The following is a 17,328-nucleotide window of genomic DNA, read 5'->3' as shown; positions in this document are numbered from 1 at the left end:
CGCCAGGGGGTGCGGGTGACATCCTGAAACAAGCAGAGGTGTTTCTGGAGGTGACCACTCTGACACCTGGGCAAGTGTTGTCATCACCTGAGTGATCCAGAGGATTGGGGCACCCAGGATGAAAGATCCAGGATGTCTGATGAAGCGGATCCCAAAGGAGGCATGAAGGACACTGAGTTCCAGAGAACCTAGAAAAGATTATCAGTTTAAACATTTCAAGCAGTAAAGTCAAAGTTAATAACTGCTTAATTGTATTTTCCAAAATGCAATATTATGTTTGGTATCATCAAGTGTTAAATTTAGTGTTCATAAACACTTTATGATGTTGGAAAACAAGCTGTATGTTATTTTCCTCTTTTAAGGATTTCCAAGTTCATACAGTGATTGCTGACAAGTAGCTGATCATGAATTAAATGGGTTATGAGGAGTTGATTCATCTCAATAGCAGGGTTATAAAAATTCTTTCAACACCTGCACTGTAACAAAATTGTGTACTATATTAAATTTGGGTGCATTTCAATATGGCTTGTATCAGATTTTCTCAACTTCAACAGCATTGATATTTAGGCCCAGATCAGTCTCTGTGGGAGGGCAAGGGATTTCTGCAAACTATAGGGTGTTGAGCAGTGTGTCTGGCTCCTACCCACCAGATATCACAATGACAAATAACTCCCAAAACCACCAAGCGCCCCTTGGGGCCAAATAATGCCTTGGTTTATGATGACTAGCCTGCAGCAACGCCCATGGCAAAAGAATGCTTGAGGCCAAACAGACCCTTGCTGTGTTAGGGACACCACCATCAGGAGGGACGGAGCACCAAAGCCCAGAATCTGGGACACATCCAATTTTCACAATATTTCAGAGTTTCCAGCAAAGCCAACTCTACCTCCAGATGACCTCTATAAACACAGCTGAGCGTCCCTCATTAAGGAGCTAAGCTGGACCCAGCAGGGGGCCCCCATCAGTAGCTGGGGAATCAATAGGTCACCTGTCTCCCAGCCGGCAGGCCATGGGGAGGCAAGAGGACCAGAGCAGAAAGATCGATTTCTCCCTGCTGCAAGGGAAAGGCCGATCTCTAATCGGCTCTCACCTGTGATTTCTTTGGCCTCCGCAGGACCATGAGAGCCCAAGGCACAGGTCTGCAGGCAGAGCAAGGCATCCTCCCCCAGCAACAGTGCACACGACACGGAAGTGGACGACGTGGGAGCTCCATGCCAGCCACCAGAGCAAAAACACCACAATAAAGAAAGGCCCTGAAGACTGGAAAAATAACCGACCTCTCTGATGAAGAGGAAGAGTTGGGCTGCCATGGTGATCACTAGGGAAGCAAAGACAGATCGCTCCATGCAGGAGACAAATCTGAAAGCGAAGCTGGGCTTTGTCATCCAGCAAAGATGCAGCTTCCGAGGCCTGGGGATGCCGACAGAGGCAGCCCCATGAGCGATCAGGTTCCAAAGAAGTCGTTAGCCTCAGGCTTGCCCATGCGGACCTACCTGGCCCTGACAGCTCTGGGGATCCATCAGCAGGCTGGCTGTCAAGATGGGGGAAAGAGAAAAAGGGAACAGGAAAAGAGGTTGGCTAGATTTTTTACAGTGTTCTTCCACCAGGTGACTTTGGACATTCTTCATCAAAAGCAAAATAAACGAGAATTCTTCAAAACGCTTCGCCAGCCTGCCTTCGTGGTTATTATTTTGAACGAAAGGCGAGATGCACAAGTCACAGGCCTGGGGGATGGTGCCCGTGGCAATGCTCATTTTAATTCTCTTTCTGGAAAAATGCAACACAATTCAGGCATCAGTGAAGATCTGAGGACTGGCATTGGGGCGTAGTGGGTTAAGCTGCCGCTTGTGACACCAGCATCCCATACGGAAGCAATAGTTCAGTCCCAGCTGATCCAGCTAACGCAAAGGGGAAGCCAAGGAAGAAGCTTAGTCCCTTGCTACGCAGGTAAGAGACCTCGATGGGGTTCCAGGGTCCTGGCTCCAGCCTGGCCCAACCCTGGCTGCTGTGGCCAACTGGGGAGTGAAATAGTGACTGGAAGATTATCTCTTTCTCTATCTCCTTCTGTGTCACTCTGCCCTTCAAACAAATAACAATAAACCCTTTAAATAAGTTCTGAAGGGTAAATGCTTTGGAAATAACATAATTGCCTCACCAGCTGTTGGGTCTGGGGAAGACCTTTCCCTTCTCTCAGCCTAGATGGGTCTCGTGGCCACAGGGGTGCTACGAAGAGAAACAGCCACCTTGCAGGTCTGTGTGGGGTTTCCTTTCTAAACCCACGAGAAGCCTGACAGATGGCACTCACTCAACACAGCTACTGCCCTTCAGCAGTCCCACCATCTTTCCAGGTTTGCAGCATTGACCACGCAGACATTTGCTTATGTTCTCCTCGTCTGTGTGTTTGAGTGGGACTAGAAGGGATGAGGTCTTGGGGAGCTCATCATCTCGCATGGTGTTTGTGATGGTGCCTCGCCTATGCACTGTGACTTAATGACGAAGTAACTCTTCACCCACCACACCCCCACCACACAATGAGACACAAGCACCCCCCTCCAGATAATTGGCGTAGCTGTGCTATGACTCAAAATGACCTGAAAATAATTATCAACAAACCCAGGCAATATGGATGTTGCCATGGAAAAAGTCAAGGAATAGAATTCCTTACAAAGTGGGCATACCTAAGGACCAATACCTACAAGACATGTTTTACAAATGGCCAAAGGGGGCAAGCATTTGGCACCACAATTAAGGTGCCATTGGTATGCCCACATCCCATACTGCAATGTCTGGGTTGGAGTCCCCAATCAGCTCCTCATTCAGCTTCCTGATGACGGATCCTTGGGAGCACTCAGAGATCAGGTCCCAAGGTCCCTGTCACTCATGCAGGAGTCCCAATTGCAGATCCTGGCTCCTGGCTTCATCCTGGCCCATGTCCAACTACCTAGACTCTTTAGAGAGTGAACCAGTGAATGGAACACCAATCTGCCGTCCACCTTCCCTCTTCCTCTTTCTCTTCTACCCCACCTCTGCTTCTATACCTTTCAATTAAATACAAATAAAACCCTTTAAATAGCTGAGGGTAAAGAGGTTGGCACACACTGTTAAAACATATTTAGGTAAAACTAAAAGAAAAGACAAAATAATTTCAGAATCCTCATTTTTGAGCGAAGTCTTTTTCCCCCAGTTAGCAGGAACTATATTTAAAAATATGTATTATAGGGGTTTTTGCTATATAGTAGCTTAAGCCTCTGGCTGTGGTGCCAGCATCCCATATGGCCACCAGTTCATGTCACAGCTGCTCCTCTTCTGATCCAGTCCCTGCTACCGTGCCTGGGAAAGCAGTGGAAGATCTTCCAAGTGCATGGGCCCCTCTACCCACGTGCAAGACTTGGAAGAAGCTCCAGGCTTTGGATGAGCCCAGCTTCAGCCACTGTGGCCATCTGGAGAGTGAACCAGCAGATCGAAGACCTTTCTGTCACTGCCTCTCAAATCAGTATTTTTCAAAAGAATTTTTAAAAATGTATTATACTAGGCCGGCGCCGTGGCTCAGTAGGCTAATCCTCCGCCTTGCGGTGCCGGCACACCGGGTTCTAGTCCCGGTCGGGGCACCGATCCTGTCCCGGTTGCCCCTCTTCCAGGCCAGCTCTCTGCTGTGGCCAGGGAGTGCAGTGGAGGATGGCCCAAGTGCTTGGGCCCTGCACCCCATGGGAGACCAGGAGAAGCACCTGGCTCCTGCCATCGGAACAGTGCGGTGCGCCGGCCGCAGCATGCCTACCACGGTGGCCACTGGAGGGTGAACCAACGGCAAAAAGGAAGACCTTTCTCTCTGTCTCCCTCTACTGTCCACTCTGCCTGTCAAAAAAAAAAAAAGAAAAAGAAAGAAAAGAAAAAAGAAAAGTATTATACTGAATAAACAGATGTTTGTTAATTGGTTCTGAGCCTAATTAAACCCCGAAGAACTCAGTTGAAGTAAGTGGAAATCTATTCTTTCTCGTCCATTTCTGTCTTTCTCTATTTCTCTTTCTCTTTTTCTCTCTCCCATCCTACCCTACATACTCCCAGAACACATCCCCCAACCATTGTTCACACTGTGCGCAGTCTAAAAGTGAATGTCTGTGCTAAAAAAAAAAAGCAAAACACAGCTTCACTCACCACAGATTTTTATTTATTTCTCCTTAACACCCCTGGAAGCTGGTCTGAGTTCCTTCAACTTGCCAGCGAGGCCAGGGAGTAGAGCACACGGCCCCTGCCCACCTCGCTGACTCATGACTCACTCCCCTTCCTCAGATTCGTACAGCAGCCCCCTTCAGCTGGTCTCCTGTGCACCTCATCCAACTGCTGTCGACTTAGTAGCTCTCTCCAGCTCCCAGTCACCATGGACACCCGCTGCATCACCTGGCAGACAGGGAGCCAGAGCACAGGAAGTCTTGTTTCACCTGAATTGTGTCCAACACGAAGCTGCAGGATTCTTGAGGACAAGGGCATCATCTTTTTGCTGTCACACAGAAAATGAGTTTAAAACATGGCTCTTGCGTGAAGCCACTGCTCCCGGGGTGACATTCTCCAAGATGAACCCGGCCCTTTCTAGCTGTGATTCCTTGTCCCCGTGACTGGAGCTCTCTGCGTCCCAGCCTCACCCGTGGCTTCACATTCTCCCATATTTTTCCATCATGGTCTACCGGGATCTGAATATATTCTCAATTATTTCACGAGACCACGTTCCTGTAACTTCCATTACAGTGTGTTATTTCAATAGCTGATGACCAGCTATTGTTAATTTCTTACTGCACCTGCCTTACAAAAACGTTAGCACTGGTACATATGCTTGGGGGTACACACAGCATGTATAAGCATCCTTCAAAACTTAATGGAGGTAAACACCATGTGGATTCTCCAAAAACTTTTTAAAAGCCCCTTGAGTAGGCTTTGGTGCTGTCCAGTATCAGGCACGTCCTGAGGGTCCTGGATGGCATTCCCCACCAGTGAGGGGTCACTGCTATACACGGATAACCTCTGCCCTTTCTGCTCCACTTCCAGGTTTTTCTTGTCTTCAGAGGAAACGGTGGGGCTCCAGCAGGCCGCATGATTAGTTTCAGCCAATGGGATCCAGCGGAAGGGAAGTGAAGCCAAGCGTGTACTTCCAGTGACGCCACCGTGCTAGGCTGAGACTTCCAGGCCGACTGCCCTGGCCACCCTGCGGGAACAGCTGCTGATCTGCCGACACAGAGGTCCCCTAAGAATAATACCCCCAGGAACAATGAGTGACACATGGGGGGAATTCTCCTGAAGACAAGTCCTGAAGCTCCATGCATCTTCATGAGAGAGCAGCCAGTGCTGACTGTGCAACACGACTGAGACTGTGTGTTATCACAACATGGTGTAGCCCTCCCTGAGACAGGCACACCAGAGTCAGGAGGAATATCAAAGGAGCTAGCATCCCCAGCGCCCAGCATGGGACCAGCTGCTCACACCGAATAGAATAAGCCACCCTTGACACATACTAATGCCCAGGGGCCTAAAACCCAGAACCTCGCCTTCTGTCTGCACACAGCTGATGCCACAGTTGGTGAGTACACCGACTGCTGCAGCGGAAGCAGCCTGCATGCCACAGAGGCTGGTCCAGTCCCGCAGGGAACAGCAGGAGTAGCTCTGATCCACACCGTTGCAGGGATCCAGGACGATGACCCGCCGCCACGGTACCACAGAGCCCTCAAAGCCAAGTGGCATAAACCAGCAGATGGGAGGCGGGAGAGGGGTGCAGGATCCCAGAGACAGCTTTGGGGTGCCAGTCCCGAAAGCGTTCTGCCTCTTCTTCCCACACTTCTTCAGCCAGAACTCTCTCACCAGCCCCTGATGAGATAAAAGGTGGGCTAGAAATGTGTTCCCAGATGAGGGACTGTTTATCAGTTTCTGATTAGCTATTTATCAATTATTTATCTGTGCTGGGGAGGAGGAACACAGATTCCCAGCAGAGTGCCAGCCATGCTGGCACGGTATCCTTTAATATTTGCAGAAACCAATTTCCTAACAGCTGTGCAATGTATCTTTGCTTAACACCACCCCCAACTCCAATATTGTGGGAACTTCCTTTTATCTAGCATGAATTCCCACAGCTGCAGTAAAAAAATAAAAAGCCTCTTTTGTTTTAGTAGACAAAATATCCTTCCCTTTCGGTTGAGTTCACTCACCACCTCCCTCACCCTGTCAACAAAAATAGGAACCATCACCCCCGTTCACTGTGATTTCTTCCAGTGCTGACTCCAACAAGGTTCAGAGGACCAAGTACAAACCTACCTAGGCATCAGAATAGGAGAGAAGACTGTACCTCTCAATGCCTTCAAGCCTTTAGGACCCTTACGAGGATGTCCAGTGGAGCGTACATTTAAATTTGAAGAAAATATAAATAAACATGGACCAAACGACAAGTATATGCTCAATCAAGCACATAATGGCTTTTAGACACTAGAATATAATTATCTTTATCAGAGTTATGATATGACACACACAAAAATGACTCACGGACATAAATTTAGGCTGTGTCTTGCTAAAAGCAGATTTTAAAGAGTTCATCAAAATCTGCCCTCTCATCATGGAGGAAGATGTGTCCCCCCTCCCTTGAGTACCTGTCCCCAGGAGGCCACACAGCAGGGTTTTTCTGTAAAACTAGTTCTCAAACAGTTTTGTGTGTGTGTGCATGTGTGTCTCTGTGTGTGTGCAAACTGTTGAATTCTTTGCTTAGTATAGAGCTGATCTTCTGTATACAAAGTTAATTGAAAGTCAATCAATGGAGAATGGGACAGGGAAAGAGAGGGGGACGAGGAGGAGGAAGGGTGGGAGGGTGGGTATGGCGGGAAGAATCACTAAATTCCTAGAGTTGTACTTTTAAAACTTGTATTCCTTGGGAGAGAGAGCAGGAGATGGGAGGGTTGCGGGTGGCAGGGAAGTTATGGGGGGGTGGGGGGAGAACCACTGTAACCCAAATGCTGTTATTTGGAAATTTGTATTTGTTAAATAAAAGTTAAACAAAAAGAAATGTGTATTCCTTAAAAAATAAATTAAGAAATATAATTAACTTCTTGATCTATCAAGGAGACTCAGTGAAGAAGCTTGCCAAAGCGTGTTTTACCTTCACCTACAGAAGGACACCCTGATGGCTTCTCACAGCACGCTCATGTCTGCTCAGGAACTGAGACAGTCACTGGCCCTGGGGCAAACATATGAGGCAAGCAGAGAGCTGCTGACACGGCTGTCTGGGCTGACCTGGGCTGACCGGGGCAACACCAGGGTGGGAAGAGCAGCTGATGGGAACCAAGGGCAGCATCTCTACCAAGCAGCACCTGTGCCACAGGCTAGAGGTGCCTACAACAGCCCCATTTGACAGATAAGGTGAACACGGCTTAGAGAAGTGACATGCCCACAGTCTCAGCAAAATAAGGAACAGGACCTGCACGGACACTGGCATCTTCCCAAGGCTGCATCTTGCGTATTCACTTTCCCAAGCCCGACTGTTCCTGCCATGGGGAAAACCCACTTTGAGATTCGCAGGGTTGGAGAAGAACTGAGTGGCTGACAATTAAGAATGCCAATGAAAGATCACTTTCAAAAGCTAACCCAAGTAAGGGAGGGTCCTCCCTGGAGGAAGGCAAACCGTGTCTGCGTGGAATCCTCCAACAGTCCTGCAAGAGGTACAGTCACATCTACACCAGAAAAAAAGAAAAAAAGACAGCTGCTGACGTGCCCCTGTGAGGCCAGTGGGTGTCACTGCCTCCCCACAGAGCACAGAACAGAACCTGTAGCACACAGCAGCCTAACACACACCATGCTCCCAGCCCCTGCAGCCAAGCTGCAAGCCCACCTTTCTGCACCAAAGTTCCCCTGGCAAGGCGTGGCGGCCCTGTGCTATCCAAGAGCAGGCAACTGCCCTGCATTGGTGACCACCATGTTCAGTAACTGTCTCACAGTTTCTTTCAGGAAACGCTTTATCCCTTGGGAATCGCACCACGTACAGAATCAAAGATGGATGGGAGGGTGCAGGGATCTCAGAGATCAGGGCTCAGGCTGAGTGAGATGAAGCTGTAAAACCTTCCCCAAGCCACAGCAGGCTCCCTGTGTGTTGTGCCTGAGGGCATGGCAGACTGGCCCCAGGCCTATTACTCAAGGCACAAGCCTGGATAAGGCCGATGTTTAGAGAAACCATCACAGCCAACAGAGACACAGTCTGGGGCAGAAGAGAGCCTTCCCCTGCCCCTCACTTTCCAAGGGGAGAAGCTGGCGACTCCCAACAGGTGCAGCACGGGCTGTCGGAGTCAGGCTTCATAACGGGTCTCTCCCTGATACCCGGCTGGCAGCTGCATGGGTCAGAGGGGTAGTGCAACCCCACACTACCTCCACGACGAGCTGAGCATCCACCTGCTCTGTGAACAGCGAGAATTTATGTTCTTCAGCACACCAAAGAACATCAGGAGCTCAGTGGGCACTGAGCAAATATTTACTGAATGAACAGACATGGAGACCAAAGCGGGAAGGTGTGGAAATGCAGGGGCAAGGCCAGACTGACACCGGCTTCTGCACGGTTCACACTAAACACTGTGGTCATGAATTAAACGAGTTTATCAATGATAATATCTACACCATCTAGCTTTCTATCTCCCCACCCCTCTCTCTCTCTCTCTCTCTCTCTCTCTCTGTCACATCAGACAGCAGTGTCCATTAGGTAGGAGCTCGGTAACAGTTACACACACTTGTTTTCGTGTGCACTGCTTAAATTCTCTAAATGGACTGAAACCCTTTTCAACCTTTAACATTTTTTAAGGAGCACATGCTCATTAAAGAAAGTGTGCAAAATCCATCACTAGATCTTAGACCACTTGCAGAGTGTCATGAGCTCGTTTTGCACCTCACTTGATGCAGATTAATTGCTTAAAAATACACATTATGAAATCAGAGAGGCACAAACCATTTAAATACATGACATCACTTCCCCACAATGGGATGTGATGCAACATTTTATAAGGATGTAGACCTTTATATCCTGATAAACGAAGAGACCAAAAAAAGAAATGTGGCCAGCGCCGCAGCTCACTTGGCTAATCCTCCGTCTGCGGCGCCAGCACACCGGGTTCTAGTCCCGGTTGGGGCGTCAGATTCTGTCCCGGTTGCTCCTCTTCCAGGCCAGCTCTCTGCTATGGCCCGGGAAGGCAGTGCAGGATGGCCCAGGTCCTTGGGCCCTGCACCCACATGGGAGACCAGGAGGAAGCACCAGGCTCCTGGCTTTGGATTGGCGCAGTGTGCAGGCCGTAGCGGCCACTTGGGGGGTGAACCAATGGAAAAGGAAGACCTTTCTCTCTCTCTAACTCTGCCTGTCAAAAAAAAAAAAAAGTGTCAGGAGTCTATTTTCAGAAAAACACACTTTTTTATTATTTCATTTGTACGTATTTGTTCATGCCATGCAAAGCTGCTACAAATGTGGAAGACACGCACCAAGCTGTTACTGGGGACGAGGCACAGAGCTGTGTTGTCTATACATACAAACTGGTAATGACTGCCATAATCATAGCAAAAAATAAAGCTGAGGAAGGAAAAACCATCCTCAATCAGACCCCACCCCTCCCCACCCCCCAGCAAGGACTCATGGTTTTTCCATATCCTTGTTTCTGAATTCATTCAGGGAAGAGTTATTGAGAGTCTGCAAAGGGGGCAGTACTCCCTCAATGCACTCCTCTTGACTCTGTGTAATAAATATTTCCTAACCTATCCATTCCCCCTACTCAATCAATTACAGAGACATGGCCACCCTCCAGGGGGCTCAGGAGAAGCCCAGGATTCTCCATAAGGAGATTATGCGCAGCCAATAGGTCCTCGATGCTTTCGATCGAACCTATTCTTCCTTGCCTCTCTGCCCCACCACACGCACCCCCGCCTCTTATTTCATCAAAGTAGAATGACCCACATCAGGAAACAGAGTGCATTTGAAACATACATAACACAGAAGTCACTCAGCACGCAGGGTCTCTGCCATAGATCACGGCCGCCGGCCTGCCATCGACTCCTGGAGGAACAGGCTCCCAGGGTTAGACCCCTCCCCAGCACCGCCTGCAGCGTCCTCCACCCTCCCCTTATCTCCAGCCATGCTCTGGCTCCCCTCAGAGCAGCAGCCCACATTATTAAGGGGAAGAGCCTCTGACAATTTCCAAAGCAGCCTTTCGGGAATAGACCCCTTTTGTTTGTAGTTATCAAAACAAATTATGCGCTACAAGCCTGAAATGATGTTGACTCCAAGATGTCTCTCCCCAGGGACCCACAAACTCGCAAATGTGAATTCTAGTCCTTTGTAGGATAAAGGCCAATCCACGGTGCACAGTGATCTGAATAGGGCCTTCTCCTGTGAAGGCTCCAGGAGGAGTCTATATTTAGAATACAATGACGCTATCTTGCTCAGGGTTCCAGATTAATGAGCTCTAACAGTCATTCAATCAAAGGCACTGGAAACTTAACATCTAACTGTAGACAACCTCTCCCCCCCATCCCACCCTTCACTGCGGCGGCGTTTCAAAGTCCACCGAGTCTTCAAAAGTAAAATAGTTATAATAATCGAGGAAAAAATATTAGCTATTTCCACACTTAAACAAATGCCACATGGCACATAAATTCCACCATCTGCTATAACTTTCCATGAGTAGGAAGTTGGCACATATTGCGTAATCTACATATGACTGATAATTTTTAGCCAAGTCTCAACAAAAAGGAGCTTTGTCTTCATGGGCTGTGGAGATACAAGGAAAACAATAAAGCATGTTCTTGATGTTTGTCTTTCCCATTAAACATACGTATTTGATGTAGGTGTTCGGACATTTATATCACATATACTTGTATATATTCCAACGTGAGCTATATAGCCTTTTGAGCCTTATCCAAGCTTAAACTCAGTCAGTCTTGACTGCAGGAACTGCAGGAACGTCTCCATTGGATTTACTTCGACTTCTTCCAACAGAACCTTGGACTATGACCCTTTGTTTACAGTGGATGTGAAGAGTAGTGCAATGAAAACACTCTCACAATGAACGTGCATTTTACAGTGAAGGGAGAAGGGGGTGCTAGACACAGTAGGGATGATTTGTGCAAACTGGAAAAATAAATCCATGGTCAATGAAATTGTGTCCTTGCAGAACACTTGAGTTTCCTAATATATAACGGAATTAGTGTAGTCAGATTTCATTTGAGCACATGGCTCTGCGGCCCATTATTTAAGCAGCACTGTCAGTCATGAAAGAATACCTCAAGCGCATGACAACAAAACGCTATCAATACTGAAGGTCGTCCTCTAAATCAGAAGAGAATGCAAGCATTTCCTAATGACTTCTTCTCAAACAAATTACCGGCAGGCCGCACACCAAAATGAATTTTATTATTGAGGACAAGTGAATTGTACAGTACTTATAGCAAACACATTAGAGGATTAGAATTGATTGAAGGAGATTGGATTTGAAAAGATATAAATAGGGAAGACAAGAAAAATCTGCTCAAAGCGAACTTCACAAAACCGCCGTGGAATTCAGCCACTGGGCAACCGCTCCTGGAACATTTGCTCCCGTGGCCTCGGGAGAGCCAAGTGAGAGCGCCAGACGGGGCCGACTGTTCCCGTGACGATGTGCTGAGCATGCAGGTCAGGGACCCCCGGAAAACACATACGGACGCCACACAAATAACAGAGTCTGTAAAACCCCTGCGAAAATAAATGCAATTTGTCTGCGTAGTGGCTACTGGACCTGACTGCAGCCAGCCGAAGGAAGTTCGGACTGACCTCAGCCCAGAGCACCGGAAGCCTCCCACCTTCTCAAGGGCAGCTACAGAGAGCTCTAACCACGCCAACGGTTGTCAGCCGTGGGGTAATTCGCATTAGAACAAACAGCACTGCTTAAGTGTTGTCCGCGTGGCAAACGCTCTCCTGTGAGCTTCACGGAGACTCACTGATGTCATTCTCTTTAGCCAGCTATTACCTTTCAGAGGATGACACTGGGCCCAGCAAGGCAAACCCCCCCATTTTCCATGGCTACCAAAAGTAGAGGAAGTACTCTACGGCAGGGCTGCTGGTCCCAGAATCAGTGTTCTTAATCATGATGGCACTCAGTAGCTGGAAGCACCTGGGTAAACAAGGTCTCCCGCTCAGCTGGCCCCTGTGATGGAAGAAACTGGAAAATGACTGCTGGCCAAGAGTGACGTGTACAGTGCATGACTCTGCTCTGAGGATCTGAGCCAGATCCACGGTATCACTGCCTCCAAGAGGCTCCCTCATGATAGCCACCTGCTGGACCCATGCCCTTGCACTTGAACCATTGGCTCCTCCCACACTGCACCAGAGATGGCCTCTGTGATCAACAGAATACAGCCCAAGAATGTCACATCGCTCAGATTAGGGCATAAAAGTCTGTGGCTTCCACCTTTGGCTCGCTCTCTTCCTCTCTGAGCTTACTTTGGGAAAAAGACATCTTTCATGTTTCCAGGGCCATAGGACTCATGTGGTGGAGGACATTGGGGCCTGCCAACATCTACACGTGGGAGTGCAGAAGCGTGCCTCCAGCCTCATCTACTGCTGCCCCAGCCCGAGCTGAACAAAAACCTCATCAGGGACAATCAGCCAGGACCCCCAGAGGACCCATTTTCAGATTCCCACACTTCACAAACTGGTAGGAAATGCTTTGGGGCTTCAAGACAGTAACACAGGGGGTGACTGGGAACACGGCATTAGGTAACCAGTATGTGCTATTTTACTTGTAAAGCTGAACTGTCAAAGACCTTATATAGTGAGGTCAGCCCATGAAATCCTTAAGGTTTAACTCGCTGCCTTACATAAAGCAGTTCAGTAGTTATGTCTCAGTGTAAGCCAAAGAGAGAAACGGAGAGCAAGTGAGCGAGCTACACAAACATCATTAATTTCTTTTAACGTCATCTGGGTGCCAGGCACTGTTGCATGCTGGGATGTGGCACTAAAGACCCACAGCCTTCCCTTGTATTCTAATAGACAATGAAAGCCGGTAGGTACACAAAGAGGAGCAACACTGAAAAAATACCAAGTGCTAAGAATACAACACGGGGGAAGGCATCTGGTATAGGGGTCAGGATGCCACTTGGAACGCCCACATCCCACATCAGACTGCGTCCTGTGAGTCCTGGTTCCTCCACTTCTGATGCATGTTCCTGCAAAGGCACAGCTTGGGAGGCAGTGGGGGATGGCACAGGTGCTGGGATTCCTGCCGCCCACACGGAAAGCCCTGATGGAGTCCTGTGTTCCTGGTCTGGTATCAGCCTGCTGTACCTGTGACTGCTGCAGGCATCTGGGGAGTGAACCAGTTGGCGGAAGACCTCTGTCTCTGGTTTTCACTCTGCACCTATCTCTGCCTTTCAAATGGATTTCAAAAGATTTTTAAAGTCATGTAGACATAAAAAAGAAAGCAAGTGATGCAGAACAATTAACAAGGGCAGGAGTCTCTCTATTGCTGGAATGGTCAAGAAAGGCCCCTCTCAGCAGGGGAATTTGGGAAGAGTCTGGAATGAGCAGGAAGTCTATCCAAGAAGAGGTCCTGGCAAAGAAGCACCGAGAAAACCTGGGTCAGGCCCACAACTTGCCAGCTTCAGTTTCCCATCTCTGTGCTTAGGACAACCACCCCTGGACTCAGAAGACAAGCAGAATCCGGTCCGATTCTGTACCTGAATGCAACTGGTGAAGTGAGAAGCCGCTGTTCATCATGCCTCACTGAAAGTAGCACGCCGGTTACAGAATCGCCAAGACTGGGACGACATCATCCCCAAACCAAAGGCAAGGCAGGGGACTCTGGACAGCCCTCTGATTTAATAGAGCATCAGTCTCAAGGCAAACTCACGCAGTTAGAGAACAGTCTGACCATTAATTTCAATGATTTGACTGCGTAATATAATGTTTCAATCCTAGAACACAATTTAAACTGGGACAGGTAGTCATTACTTAACTTAGAGTCTGCAAATTCATCTCCAACACGTCAATTTTTTGTAGTCTATGTTCAAAGACTTGCCAAAAAAGATATGGAGGAAATATTTCAAAGTCCATGAAATCTAGCATCTCAATATCAAATAGTGCCTCGACTGCTACTGGAGATAAAAACGGTGATATAAATTTTTATTAAAACAGTAAGCAAAGGGTAAGCACGCTTGTCAAACACAGATCCCATTTCCCATATAGATGAGAGTACCAAGAATAGGGAAGCTGGAAAGTGGAATGGAATACTGACGCACCATGCACTGCAGACAGAGGTAAAGACTCCAAGTGAGTCCTGTCAGTGTCCCCTCAAATGAGAAACAGATAGGTGGTCAAGCACATGTTTCAATTAATAAGCAGTCAGGATGTGAAAATGAAAATTCATTGCACATTAATTGACAAAGGGTCTACAGACAGAGGGACCCACTATTTCAGTAAAGCAGTGAAGAAGAGAATTTAAGAAAAAAAATTGTATCAATGGCAGCATGTCTAGCCAGGAAATTCTTCGGTGAGATGGCTGAGGATGAAAATACTATGACTTCACATCTTAAAGGTATCGCTTCCGGCACGGCCACATCAAAGTCTAGATGTGGGCAGGGTTAACTGTGTTCCGTGATGCCATTGGCCTGTCTTGGGGCTCGAAAGCTTATGGTACCAGATATTAGCTGCTATTCACCAAGAAACAGTTTCTCTTTATCCATCAGGGAAAGTGAGGACATTGTTTCCTTGCCTTCTTGAACCCAGGCACAGTCAAATGCCTGGCTCTGGGTGGTGCTGTGAAGAGAGGTGACATGTGTCACTCAAGGAGTAGAAGCTTTACGAACCAGAGAGCAACTGGCTTCCTGATTTCTCTGTCCTGGGACCTGTAGATGCTTGGAGGTGGAGCCAGTGATCCTGACTGAAGAAGAACAGAGTAGCACTTCTGGCCAGCACACAACAGACAGGACACAATGTTTGGGGGTGGGGTGGGGACTGTTCTTTTAAGGCACTCATATTATTTGTGACCACAGCATGAACTGCCTTTTCCTGAGAGCCCTATTTGCTCTTCTTTCTGGCCCTTTTCTTCCCCCAGAGAGTAGGGCTTGCGGCTGAAGATGAGGAGGAAGCTGTTGGACATTTGGGGGGAAGGGGCTCTGGCTACTTGTATTTGTTTTATGTCCTTTCTACATTGGGCAGGGTTCTGTTGCCACTGCTGTTGACCCTCCTTGTTGCAAGAGTTTATTAATCTTTTAAATCCCTAGCGGACAAAGACTGAATATATTCAAGGTGTACCACATGATGATTCATGCATGCACGGTGCAGTGAGTACCACCCAGGTTGCACACGAACCTGTTCATCTGACTCTCGTAAGCTTCTACCTTTTGACCAATGTCTCCCCACTTCTCCCAACCTCTAGCCCTAGGCAACCTCTGCTTCCATGAATTTGACTGTTTTATATTCCACATGTAAGTGACAGCATGCAGTATTTGTCTTTCTGTATCTGATTTCATTTAAAACAATGTCCTCCAGGTTCAACCATGCTATCCCAAAGGGCCAGAATGCTTTTAAAATTTATATACAGAGACCAGATATCATGAATTTCATACCTACAATTTTAGGCCCATAATGATACTCCCCACCCTCTGCCTCTCCCAGATTTATTTTTCATGGCTGAATAATACCATGTCACATACACTGTGGTTGGGCCAGTGTCATGCACACATTTTCATTAGACAGAACAGCCTGTGCTCCCTATGTAGATGACATTTTAACAAACACTCCACTGTCTTGGTGCTGCTCTGTCCACTCACAATGAAGGTCAACAGCAGATTCCTGGTTCTTCTGAGAGGACAGAAGATGTAAGAGACTAGAAGCACCAACAGTGGATGCGATGATGGGTGGGATATTTAGCTTGGGGCTGGTGGGAGGTGGGGCAGCATGACAAGATGACTTCTAGGAAACCAAATCGAGGGGGAGAAGAATGTTCCAGGTGGAGCTGCAAACAGCTGGAGTTGAGAGAGAGCCCCTGAACGCAGCTGAGCGTGCCCTTGTTGTGGGCTGAGTGGAGAATGATGAGCTCAGAAATTGGAAGGAGCTGGCTTCTGAAAGGCTTTGAAATCACAACACACAAAAGCTGAGCTACATCTGAAGGGTAATGCATATCTTTGAGCGCTGGGGTAAAATGTTAGGTGTCTTCCTTAAAAAGCTTTTTAGCTGCATTAAAGGATGAGCTTGAAGGTTATTTTAAAAAACAGAGACAGACAGACAGAGTGACCTGGAGGCCAGTTATCAGGCTACTGTAGCAAAGGATGGTGGTGACCCGGATAAAAATGCCCAACATGACGACAGCAAGAACAACTCAGAAGACAGGGGAGGAATAAACACTGAAGCTGTATGTTGAAGTTGCATCACAGAACTGTGATTGCACTTTGTTCCAGCCTGCAGTGGGGCTGTGTTGCTTAGGATGGGAATAATGAGATATTAGTGCATTATGTAGGATAAACCCCAGGAATCATCCCATGTGAACACAGGTCTGTAGTCATGCTGAAATACAGGACCAGCTCCTGCATTGGAGCCACAGTTCCATGAGGGATGGTGCCTGTTCCCTGAGTCCTGTGTGATTTGCATATGTTGCATTTTAGCTTAACTGCTCCAGTAAGAGGCGTTATCTATGCCAACTGTGATACTGTGACTTCCACAAAGAATGTGGAATTACTACAAAGAATGTGGAATTACTACGCTGGTTCCCAGAAACTTACACAGCACCGGGACATACCTAATTCCTATGTGCTACTTGTTTCCTGAAGTTATCTCCTTATTAGTTTACCCACTACTTACAATATTTTCCTTGGGGCCGGTGCTGTGGCTCACTAGGCTAATCCTCCTCCTGTGGCACCGGTACTCCGGGTTCTGGTCCTGGTTGGGGTACTGGATTCTGTCCTGGTTGCTCCTCTTCTAGTCCAGCTCTGTGCTCTGGCCCGGGAAGGCAGTGGAGGATGGCCCAAGTGCTTGGGCCCTGCATCTGCATGGGAGACCAGGAGGAAGCACCTGGCTCCTGGCTTCAGATCAGCACAGCACGCTGGCCGCAGTGGCCATCTGGGAGGGCGAACCAATGGAAGGAAGACTTTTCTGTCTCTCTCACTGTCTAACTCTGCCTGTAAATAATAATAATAACAACAACAACAACAATAATACTTTCCTTGGGAGACAGGTAAGAGAGAGGTGAGGAGCTCTGGGTTCTAGGCTCACAGAGCTTATTTTAATTGCATCTTTTTTGGAAGGGAGAGAGAGACAGAGACATAAAGACACACAGATAACCCATCAGGTCATTCACACCCCAA

The sequence above is a fragment of the Lepus europaeus genome, chromosome 21 (assembly GCF_033115175.1).
Source record: "Lepus europaeus isolate LE1 chromosome 21, mLepTim1.pri, whole genome shotgun sequence".
In the NCBI taxonomy this organism is placed as follows: domain Eukaryota; kingdom Metazoa; phylum Chordata; class Mammalia; order Lagomorpha; family Leporidae; genus Lepus; species Lepus europaeus.
The sequence above is the reverse complement of the archived record's forward strand: the minus strand, read 5'-3'. Positions refer to the sequence as shown.